We start from the raw sequence: 13591 nt of genomic DNA, 5'->3' as shown, positions 1-13591 counted from the left end.
ATCATGTTCACATCCACAAAGAACCTTAAATGATTAACATTAGCAATGTAATTGCATCTGAATACTGGGAATTGTACAAAATATCATAGTATAAATACACCCTCACTGACCTGTGTTATTTATTTTATTTATCGAAGCCACCTAAACAAGAAAAATATTAATATAAATTGAAATTTTAAAAACACCTCGCAAAAGATCACCTCTGCGCAGTGTTAATAAAATTATTACGCGGATATTATTCGAAAACGCGGATCGCGTGAGAGACATTAAAATCAGTACATTTTGAGCAGATAGGGACTTTGCATTAGGTTTTTACATTGAGTATAATCAATTACATACAGTGCACCTGTATAAATTCTTAAATTGTATTAGCTGAGAGTGGCTTTAAACTCCTTCCCACTTACTATTTACTTTACAATACGCTTCATCTCTTACCCAAACATAAATCTGAAACATTATGGAGACATTTTCGATAGTTATGGATGAGGTCCTTGTACTATATAATACATTTTTGTGATAGCAGAAGAACATTTATTTCGGGTTGCTATTAAAACGTCTTCATTTAAATAATTCATCCGGCACAGAGAAGCTAGTAATGGCTAATTTACTAATGAGTAATGATAGAGATCGAGACCAAGCCCAATTTCCAGAAGCTTTCCTGATTTTTAACTAGCGCAGGTGTAAAAGCAATTCATATCACGACTCTTCGCCCGATTTTAGTTATTTTAAGCGGGGAGTGTGGTATTGATTACTTCCTATATTTACAACTTAGCACGCTGGACTATGCTGATTATAGAGACAGCAATTCTAAATAGAACTATTTACAAAGGGTTTTTTCGTTTGGTTCCATATTTATAGAGGGAGTTTCTGATTTGTGAGATTGTGTAAATGTTTTTTAGATATTTTACCAACGAGTACCGGTTTCTAAACGATTGTTTGGTTCCCATTAAATGCTGCAAATAGAGCCTGTTTATCATTGTAATTAAGCCAATCTCATTATTTACAACATTTCCACTATAATCATCGAAATATGAAATGTAAATTAAGTCCAACACTATCTCATGCTTACATATCACGATATTCATACATAACCAGAAGTACTTGAAAAGATACACGGCCACATTAGTCCACTGCACACTGAAGCACGAACCATGCATCACTCTACGATAGGGTTTTAATAAAGCAAAATAAAATGTAGTTTTTAAAGTAGAATTTTCAACTTTTTTATATAGAACATATTTTACAGAACACATATTTTGTGAAAAGTGGGGGACGAAATGACCATTTTTGAAATCGTCAAGGGATACGAAATGACCAAAATGGGGACGAGTTTGACTAGGGGACGATTTGACTGTAAATCGATTTAGGAGATCAACTCCTTATCAGTTTACATTCAAGTCAAGGCCCATAAGGGCATCTGACCAATAATTATAACAATAACAAGTCATAGTAACAAAAATCAAATGACATGACAAATAGGTGCTGAAGTACTGATATGTGAGGATGAGAACTAACCTTTATCTAAAACAGACATAATTTTCTTGCAGAAGACAGCCAGTATTTCTTTTTGTTGCTGTTCATAAGGTTCGAAATTTGAGAGTATTGGATATTTATAATACAGTATTCATCTACATATTTCTTTCTGTCCAACATTGAAGTATTTGCAATTAAAAAGAAAAGTGAAATTCAACTCCTAAAAGTTATGTTATAAAGATGAACAAATTCCTTTGTTTTTTTCTCTTGCAACGTTTTCAATCAGAGTGATAGAGTAGGCAGTTTGTAATCGAATCCTCTGCTGCAGTTTCACTACCGAGGGATTCAGGTTTATGATGAAGGAGTCTTGCAACGGATTTATATGTCTAACAAACAGCTCCAGAGCACCTGCACACCCACGAGGAGAACATATCTATTCCATTCGAAAACCTGTGGAATATTTCATCAACCAACCCACTATGTAGTTTTAATCATTTGTATTCTGCTGTTAAATGACCTTCACCACAGATATTTATAGAAGTTACGGTGAGTCAATACCGGCCTGTGCCGGAAACAAGACAAAGTATACTTTCATTCTACAATAAGTCTAAACGAATCCGATCTAACGTATTAGAAATACTCCCGAGATTGTTAATTGGAAATGATTATCTTAAATCTACCTTCCGTTTGACAGATATAGGGTAAAAAGCTAATTTTATTTACACGCAACAACACCAATAATAAAATCATTTCGAAGAAACAAACAAAAGAAACAAAATATATACCTGTTATGCACAAAAACAAAATGTCGGTAGGAGTTTTCATTTTACTAATCAACAAGACACACTTCCCTTGTCAGTAGGGAACGACTTAAAAATATTTTCATCTGAAACACTACATTGTATATTTTGCTGAAAATTATCCTTGTAAACAAGCTATGATATTATATGCAGGTTATATATACGAACAATACCACGTTTGTACTAAGACTTGTATACGTTTATACATTATATTGAATAGAACTATTATTATTATTATTTTATTTATTCATGCGAGGTTACGAGTTTGGAGCCTCACCGAGAGTGGGACAGATAGACAAAGAACAGACCCAACAGAGACTGAGGTGTAACAGTTAGGCAGAGAAGCTAGGTCCAGCGAAGAACTTTATTCCAGAAATATAAATCTGCGATCACCAAAGAGATAGATGATGAAAACAGCATTTGTAGCTGGTCCACGCAGAGAATTTATTCTTGAGAGAGTGTCTCCATATTACAATTAAGCACAGAGCTCTGCAGGTCCGAAGTAGTATTAAATATGGGGTTTTTGGAACATCTGACCCCCACTTGACCTTTTGACCACATCTAAAAAACGACAATACCAACCAATTAAAACCACAGGATTTTTAACTTTACTTTCCGTTTGTCTCGTATTTTCATAAAACCTGGTTATAAATAGCTGACATTTTTCCTGAAAATGTTATATTGGAATTTACGTTGTATTTCTGAAAATGATAATGTGGGAAACCACAAATTCCGCCAATCAAAAGCCCTGCCATTTTTCTGCCACGAAGGCAGCAAACTGTCATTTGCTTTTTACTTTGCTGAATCTTTGGCCGAATCTTTGCAAAACTTGGCAGATTATTTTGATTAATAATAATATGTATTTGATTCTATTTTCAATTAGTAAGTATATATCAGGTACACATAGTAATTAAAAAGTTTAATTAATTTTAATTAAGCTTTTAATTAAACATTTAATTAAACCTTTATCCTAAAGTCTGTTTCTATCATAGGATACAGGTTCATCCGATATGTAGAATCGATGTAACTATCCATCATAAGCATAAATGTTAATTCTGTAGATGCTTAATCGTTATAAGGATGAATATCAAACATTGTCCCTTTGTTTTTAATAAATTTTAATTTTTTCTTATACATAGATATTAACTTATCAGTGTCAAAGTCCTCACGCCTCAGCTTGTTAAATTTTACATTATCAAATATATCAAAAAATAAAACATCATCCTGAGGCCTATTATTTCCGCACCTAAATATAAAATTTGATATAGGGCTTTTAGTTGGGTTTATAGCGTTCCCCGGGGGGCTCGCACCCTTTAATAAAATCTTAATATCTATTATAATAAGTTCTCGGTTTTTCTGACAATAAACACACCACACAAAAGCAATCTAGTATACTATTTTATATTTTTTGTCTATGATATAAAAATCTTTATAATCTACAAAATTCCAGGTCTTATTTCAAATATATTTAAATAGTTTCAGATCGGACCCATATTGTTTATAGTGTTGAATATATCCAAGCCCACGACGTCAAAATACTTTTTCAATTGTATGTAATCAAAAGTATGATCATAATAGTATTCAAAGAGAAACACTTCATGTCTCACCTCCTCTACCCTTTTTTCTATTTTCCTGTCTTTCTTTTTAAGTTTAAGAATTATTTCAGCTAAATCATCAAGTCGTTTTTGTTGTGGCAACTTCAGAAGCAGATAAATGTCAACAGTATTCTTTGTTCTAGCTAATGTGTTTCTTGTTTTAAAGAAAACATTTTTTACTTTTGTAATTTCTTCAGCATTAGTGATAATTTCTTCGACATTAGCGGTTATTGCTTTAGTATTAGCAGTAATTACTTGGGTATTAGCAGTGATTGATTCTCCTTGTTTATCTGATATTTTAACACAGAGTCCAAATCATTTATTTTTTTTTTTATATTTGATCATTAATTTTATCTTAATTGCTTCAGTATTAGCAGCAATTAACTCTTCTTGTTTAACTGATTTTCAACTACAAAGTCCAGTTCATTTTTTTGTTCTTCAACTTAGCATTAAATTCATTAATAACTTCTTGTAATTTTTTTGTAATATTACTTAATTCTGCATATTTTAAATTATGACGGTTGTCAACAATACTAATCCAATTCGAATTTGTTTTTTAAAGTCATCTATTTTAGAATTAATTTCTTTTTTAAAGTCATCTAATGCTGTATCATGATCATCACCTCTTTGTGAAGCTGCCTTTTCCAATTCAGATTTATATTCTGCAAATTTTATTTGAAAATGTATCGAGTAAATCTTGATTCCCTTTTGCCATTTCAGTATTTAGTTTATTTATTTCTGTTCTAATTTCTAACTGATACATATTTTGTAACTTTTCTCAGCTTCAATAATCTTGTCTTTTAGTTCTTCATGTTTAATCATACTATCTTTTAATTCTTGAACTTGAGTGTATAAAATGTTTAAATTAACTCGAAATACTTCTTTATGTTTTCACTGTCAAATCAATTTCTCTTCAAGTTCTTTAATAGAATCAGTCATAGCTTTTCATTTCTTCTTCAATTTTACACTTGTGATTGATTAATTAATAATGAATTCTTTTTAAAATCTTTTGTTAATTCTTCATATTCTTTACTTCTGCTTCTAGTGTTTGTTTATACTTTTGACATCTTCAAGTTTATAGTCATCTATTACACTTTGAATTTTTTATACACAAAACCGTCTTGAAACTGCATCGTTGGTTTATCTGGATTTCCTAGTTGATTATTTCATTACTCCATATCTAATGCTCTGTTCATTGTGTTATCAAGTTCCTTATTTCTGTGAAGATACGATTCCGTTCCTTTTAAGCTTTTTGAATTGTTTTTTTAGTAGCATAATCACTTAAATCAATATCAAATTTAACTTTACTTATACTGTCAGTTCACTTATTTGTTTTACCATCATTAAAAACTCCCATTATATAATTATTATATATTACCAGTAAAGTTTTTTCTTAAAAACTTCCTTGGTTTGTCAATATATAAAGAAATCATACTTCTGTTTTGTTGCATTAGCAAAAGTATCACGATCTATATTTTGTTCATCACAAATCCTATTATTTTCCATTTTACCTGGACTTTCAAATAAAATATAATGTGAACATTAATTCGAATATCTTTGGTGTTTTATAGTAAGAACTGACTTAAATAAATAACACAACAGTTTTTGTGACGTCCTTGAATAAAGTATTTTGTTATTTGATTTTGAACTTTTTTATCTTCACATACAAAATCATCAAATATTACTACTTTTGTTTTTCTGATTCAAGATTCTCACAAGTTCAATTTGTTGGATCAGCTGAATATTCAAGTATTTCATTTGGATCTACTTTAATTTTTTAATTTTTTTGCAATTTGGTTTAAGTTGTTAATTAAATCCTGATATTTATATTGTTCTAGGTTTTTAGCATATAAGTATAATTTATCATAATATATAAGAGGTTTTCGAAGTATATGCATTAATGTATTTGTTTTTCCAGATCCAGAAGATCCACATATTAACATTCTAAAACAGAATCTGCATAAAAGGATAAAATTGTTTAAAGTTATTGGATTTTATCACTTTTTGTATCATAATTTGGAATTTCCATTTATATATAATAATACATTATTTTAACAATATCTTACATTATTTACATATTTTACATTACTTACATTATTATATAAATGCAATCAAAACTTAATGAAATAAGAATAAGAAACAAATTAGTCGGGCAAAAGATGAGAGATCTTAGAGAAGAAATAATGAGAGAAAAAATAAGAAAAGCTACAAATCGGGATATGTATACTGAAATTTATAAGCCAATTACTGAAAAAATAGAAAGTCAAAAAGAACAATTATCAGTCAGTTAAAAGCATAACCTGGAATAAAACAACAATTAGCGTTACTTCCAAACAGTTTGTGAAAATACATAAAAAAAATCAAAAAAGTGGGGGCAAGCTTTTCCGAAACGAGAACCAATGCTTTAAAATCCGCCGAAAGATCATATGGTTTGGAAAATAAATATGTTTGAAACACAGAGAATTTCCTAAGAATCAGAAAGAAGGGAGCAAACCAAAAGAATTTACATTTAATTTTTAAAAAAATATTGATTTAGATTTTTAATGAAAAAAATTTTACCCGCAAGAATTTTATTTTTTCACACTGAACTAAAAATCCTGATGAAAAAATATAGAGAAAAAGTAGAGGACATAGAACTTATCGGAAAATAAAAAAAAGGGGTAGCAAACGGGGCAATAACAGAAGACAAACAAAACAATCAGATCGGCAACAGGAAGCAATTAAAAGCTAAGTCGAAAATAAAAAAATTAAAAACAATCATGTATTCTAAAAAAAAGGAAAAAAGTAAAAGGAAAAGAATAAATATCAAAACCCATATAAATTTCACCAAATGGGCAATATTTTAATTAAATTAACAAAAAACTTAGGGCAAAATAATTAATTGCAAGGGTAAATAACTGGGAAAAAAAGTAATTAACACTAAAGTGATGAGATTTTTGATTTATAATAAAAGATTAACAATAAAAAAAACATTTAATTCATTCAAAAAAATATTTAAGGAATTAACAAAAATCGATTACCTATCAAAAAAGATCAAGAAATTTAAAAAAGTAATTAGGGGACAGGGTTTTAGTTTTTCCATGTAACCAAAAATTTTTTAATGACTTTGGGGTTAATTTGGGTTCATTAATGCTGGGAAAAAATAAAAAGAACTAAAAAAAGAAGTTTTTTGAAAAATTGAGAACTTTTAAAATAATCTCTTTACCAAACAACATGAAAATTAAATAAAAAATTATTTTTCTTGAATATAAAATGGAACAAAAAATGTATTAAGTTTTTAAACATTAAAGAAATAAAATACTCCGAGTATTTCAAAACAATTTATCGTTTTTTAATTTTTGATAAAAATAAAAATTTAGTTTTGGGTTTTGGGTAGATAACACTAGACCACCTTGGGATAAATATGATAATAACATAAAAAATTTCTTATATAATGTAAGGATTAAAATATTATATTACAAATGTTCTTACAGTGACACAGATTTAATAATTATATAAGAAACATTAATAAGTAATGATGATTATGAATTTTGATAAATCAGAAATTGCTCCAATAAGTTTGGAATTGATTTAAGTATTTTAAGATTTTGATTTCAATTACAGAATATTTTTAAGTTGGATTTGGAAAATAATCAAATTTTCATACATTGCTTGGATTTGGAGAAAAAAAAATTGGAACAATACTGAATGGGGAACTAAAACACCAAATATAACTAACTCTGTGGATACAAATTACATTCATTGTGATCTTATTGATAATTCACTGTTGATGGTAATTTCAGTGATATTATCTTATGCTTTTAAGTACTGCAGTTTAACAAGATCTTAGTCCATTTACAAAAGAACCACAAAGAGTTGATATTCTGAAATTAATAAATATATATAAATTCAATAAGAATTATATTACAGATGTAATTGGTAAATAATTAATTTAATGAGTTAAACAATTTTACACAAGTTTAAAAGAAATTATTAAAAACTAAAGTTTTCAAAACTTTTATTATGAAAATAGAAAATTTAGTTTTATATAAAGTACAAGAAAGTTTATGACAAAAATAAAGGAATATTTAGTTTGTTGATGCTCACACAGTAAGAAGAAATCATACACGGGACAGTATCTTTTGAACACTTTAAACGAAATTGGTATTCAAGCGAGTTTGCATCTCCAATTAGCACAGTCTGGAAAAAAAAGCTTTGGGAAACCAGCAGGAAAAGCAGCACTTGACAGTGGTACAAAAAAGGTTGGACAGAAGTTGGAAAATTAGCTTGGCAGCAAAGCTGTTGAAAAATTTAAAAAGAAACCTGCTCCGGCAGTTGGTAATGTTAATTGCCAAGGAATTACAAAAAAGAATAATAATTAAAATTAATGATAATGAGGAGGAAATTCATAGAGTATATATAGAATATTGTCAGGATCTGAGCTTTTAGCTCGTCCGGAACTTCAGCTCAACAAAAACGTATTAACAGATTAATTTATAAAAACTAAAGTTTTAAAACTTTAATAAAATATAAAATAAAAATAAATAAAAACTAAAGTTTTAAACTTTAATAAAAAAATTAATATATATAATATATACATGTTTAGAACAAAACAAAATTGTGAAAGATATGGAATTTACTACTATTCAATTAGAAACTGCTTTAATATCTGTCCTGGGAAATAAGTTAAGCAACAAAAAGAACAACGGATATCACTTTACAATTAATGATAGAAGATCATATTTTTGATTGGTTTAAAATGGTATTTTGAAGTAAGTTTTAAATTAAATAAGCTTGCTGATGGTGCTGGGTATGATGGTAAATGATAATTTGCTTTAATTACTATGCAGCTTCATTAATTGATCAATTAGTGGTTAAACAAAATGGAAAAATTGTAGTATGATTGTATTAATTTATACAAAGTAATTAAAATAAAAAGATTTGGTTGAACTATCTGAAGATTATGTAAAATCAACTGAACAAATGAGTTTATTTATTGATACTAGCGCTACCCGAACTCAGAAAAACCGAAGAGCTTATATAATAGTTGGTTTTGCTATTAGAAAGGCATTACTTCCAAGTGGTAAAGAAAAAAAGCAAAGATTCCATTAAATAATTAAGTCATTTTTTCAGGTTTAGAAACTAATATTTACCTCCAGTCAAATTCCAATACAACTGCAGCTGACCGATGATGAGAATGAATTTTTAGAGCTAATGCCTGCTGATCCTGGTAGCGTAAATGTAACAATATTAATTCTATGGTTCCATCCACGTTAATTTTTAATGAATTTGGGTTTGATCTAGATTGCTACTGAAAGATTTAAAAAATACAAGATGGTCATACCTTAGGGAAATGGTGACGCAATCAACTGATACACACAAACTAATAACCTTTAGAATAACGGGCTGTGTAACAAACCACAACGTGTATTTGTTATTTACAACGACCAGATAAAAGTAAGTCACAGAACATACCCACATTTATTAGATTACATTTTAAAAATTAATGCAGTCAAATGAAAAATTGCACGTTGATCTCTTGTCGTCTTGAAGAGGTAATTGTGTTTTTTATACAAAACATAAAACACAAGATATCAAGAATATATGATGAAGTATTACTTATTATTAATAACAAAATATCAAAACTACTGGAAGTCTCTTAATCAATCAATTTTTATAATTATTTTGGATTTGTTCATTTTAACTTAGAATATAAAAAGGAAGTAACTACAGAAGATCCAAAGCAATATTACATGAACAGCTAAATAAAAATTCCACCAGCAGCTAAATATCCGTGTTTACGCAATTGTAATTGATGAAGAAACAGTGAAATAAATACCAATTGGAAAATGAACTTGTTTTTGTTTAAATAAAATAAATATAAATTATCTATAATGTCATCAATTATATTGAATTATAAAAATTTAACCTTACAGATGACAAAAAAGAAAAATTTAGCCAGCTTCAAACAACAAAACCATATAATTTTAAGATTAAGACAATGAAACATTTAACATGGAAACTTTCTTTACTATTAACAAAAACACAATTAATCAAATTAAAAACTGTGCAAATAAGAAGGGATTAGAAATTACAATTTCGAAAAAACAAATGTTCGCAGTCAAGGGTCAAAATGGTGGATTTTTTTAGAGCTTTAGCTGGTTTGTTAGGAAAAACAAATCTTCCAATGGCAGCAAAATAGCTCCAAAATATTAGCCCCCTCTAGGCATTGGAGCCCTTTTCTGACTGGCCAGTACTGGTGTTAGTAAAATACTTTGGAAATGGTATGAAATTCAGTAGCTAATGATAAGAGAAATATGATTATCACCATATCTACACCTAATCAAGAAAGCAAATAAGTTAGGATCTGGAGTGATTAAATTCACAAAAAACAAAAACAAGACGGTGGTTTTTAGGTATGTTGGCTGCTAGACTAGGAATACTTTGATTACATCTTGTTAAAGTGGGAAAGGAGTACAGATTGATTCTCAACGAGAGCCTTACAGAACGAATTCCTAAGTAAAAAAAATATAAAATGTATAAACAAACCTATACTAACTTGAAATTGAACAATTGGTAAAACAATTTAAAATAAAAAACTTTAAAAGGGGTGTTTTAGTAGAAATATTTATTAAAATTAAAAGAAAAGTTTTGAATGTGGAATTATAAATTTGGATGACTCTGTTGGTCCTGAACACATTGGGATTTGTTTACTTAATTACTTTTGTACTTTGATAAAACCGAGGTTTTTCTCCTGGAAATGCTTGTATTTCGATCCATTTGGACTTCCTCCCCCGAAAGAAGGTAATTAAGTAATAAACCAATGTAAAAATACAACAATGTTCAATATCAAGATAAAACAAGGTATGCTTTGTGGATATTATTGATTATTTTTCATTAAAAGAGTTACAAATAAAGTACCGTTTGTATGAATTTATTGTATAAATACTAAATTCAAATCACAGAGTAAATGAAACAAACTATTATAATTTATTTTTAATAAAAAGGACATTTATTTAACTGGAATAATTAATATAAGGAATATTCAATAATATAAATGAAAAAGTAAATAAATAGAAAAACAAATAGAAAGGCAATTATAAGAAAACCTCCAATGTTTTAACATGTTTATAACCCAGAACCGATGGTGGATTATTTCATCAATGGAAACCTGTAAAAGCAAGTCCTGTTTAGTTCAGAAAAGGTAATAATGTAAGAATTAATTTAATTGCATTTTTAATTAATCTGGTTGGATGCTATTAAATATGATAAAGGAGAAGCTTAAATTACAACTAAAAAAGAAAGAAAATGTAATTCTTCAAGTTAATAATGTAAAAAATAACAAGAAAAAATGAATCCTATTTCTATAATTTTATGCAAATGAAATTTAAAAAAAAATGATGTTATTTATATTAATTCTTTAAACGTTATGATATTCAGTAACAATTTATGATCTGTAATTTAAGTTTTAATTTAATGAATAACTAATGTATCAATACCATTATCGAAGATATATCATTTATCGTCATAACATGGTAAAGATGTTTTATTTATAACATAACTGGAAAATTGGGTGTTTATTAGAACAATAATTTAAAGGAGTGATTACTTGGGTTGAATTAAACAAAGTAACTTTATAAATTTTTATGAACTATTGTTTACTAACAACAGAGTTTTTTAATTCCTTTACATTTTTAATATTAACTTCGGTTTTCTAATAAATATGAATATCATTTTACTTCTTAATTTCAACAATTCAACAATGGGAATTGCCGGCAGCTTCATCTTTAAATTTCCAATTACTTTTTTATTATTATCAAAATAAAATTTTGATTACTATCGTAATCACTATTATCAAAATAAATCTTTGTCGCTTATAAAAATCCTCATATGCATCTTTGTTTTTTATTTTCATAACATAATAATCAGAGTCAGTAAACAATAATTTACAATTACCCTCGTACTTTTCCTTAATGTAATTTAAATGAAAACATACATAAATATTTTGATAAATCTAGAATGCACATTCCAACATAACAAGGTCTGTTTAATATCAAACTTTCTTTTATTCTATGAATACAAAAGGTTTGAGTTAAACAGCGTTGAACTAACAAATGAAGGTTTGGCTATGTATTTATTAAAATATTTTTCATCATGTGTTAATTTATATTAACCCTCTTACTTAAATTCTCCATCGTCTTACCGAATACAGAATTGTTCATTAACTTAAAAAAGTCCTTTCAAATGAATTTTTTGCTTTAGATCTTTTTGAGATATTAAAATCAATATACTTTTTTAACCAAGGACTTTCGTCAAAAGTTAATATTTTATGTATTTAGTTACTTTTAAAACCCTAATTGTGTAATAGTTTCAAATTTTTTATAATGAACTACATAATTTTGTTTTTTGCATTAAAGGTTGAACTAAATTTTTTACATTACTTTTCCTATTTCAAATTCTGTTTTTAATATTTTTACTATAATCAAAAGCCATTGAAGCTGGTAGCTTTAATTTTTTCATGAGCTAAAGCTAATCGTTGTGGTTTTAATGTAATTCTTTTGGATATTTCAAGATCACCACATTCAACTATAAAGTTTAGTTTTTAAAACTTGCAATCATTTTCTTTAAATTGTTTTTTCGATATAAATTTAAAGCTTCCAGAGGCAAAGGTTGACACATAGCCCAAACCTTAAAGGGTTATTGGCGTCAAGGTACATAATGTATTTGCTGTCAAGTTTTAGGATTATAATATTTCATATAGTTATTGTTTGCTTACTGTATCTGTTTGAAATATAACTTTATTCCTTCGCTCGTGCCCTTTAATAAAAAGATACATATCAAAAGCAGTTATTAAATCTAACTTAATACCAGTCATTTTAACATTGCATCCAAGCTAAACTGACTACTAAAATAATTACAAGGATCTAATTTTATTACTCTAAACATATTTTTCTAAAATTTTCAAATACATCAGCTAAAAGTAAATACGTCAGTTTTAGAGTAGAGATCATGGTAATCTCCCATTTTTAATTTAAATTTTTTCCAATATTTTTAGCAGTTCAATTCGTTGTCAGATATGTGTGTTTCTTAAATTGAATAAAAACTCTTCTTTAGAAGATAATTCTGTTTTCTTTGAATTTTTTTAAATGAATCCATGTAATAATATGGATAAAACACCTTTTGTTTTAATAAATTAATGCTTTCACAATAAAATTCTTTGAGATAAAATATTTAAATTCTGGAATATTTTTTACTAGGTAATCCAATGATTGAGACTTAAATTGGAATGAATCAATAAAGACCAAGTCAGAAACATAAATGCCATCATCCTTTCCATATAGTTAGGAATACACTTAATTTCTTTTGTGAATTTCCCCTATTTGTTTGCATAATAAATGACCGTCATAACCTCATAAATTATGAAAAATAACAGAATTTTAATGTGTTAGTTAAAATTAATATTACATTCTGAATTGACACTTCCTCTGATTTTCCTGTTATATGACAGGGTCTCGACCTTTGTTCCATTTTCATTTTCCTTAATATTCTTTTTCACAAATTACAAAACTTTGTTTTTTTAAATTCACTTTCACCTTTTTTAGACAATCTCAAATCTTTTTGGTTACAAGTCTTTAAAGTATTTCTTTACATATTTCCTCTTCCTCAAGCATTTTTTCAATAAACTTATAAACAGCCATTAGGGCCTCTATAAATCTGGTTGGTTTAGTATATTAATCGTATAAC

The sequence above is a fragment of the Mercenaria mercenaria genome, chromosome 15 (assembly GCF_021730395.1).
Source record: "Mercenaria mercenaria strain notata chromosome 15, MADL_Memer_1, whole genome shotgun sequence".
NCBI classification, from domain to species: Eukaryota; Metazoa; Mollusca; class Bivalvia; order Venerida; family Veneridae; genus Mercenaria; species Mercenaria mercenaria.
The sequence above is the reverse complement of the archived record's forward strand: the minus strand, read 5'-3'. Positions refer to the sequence as shown.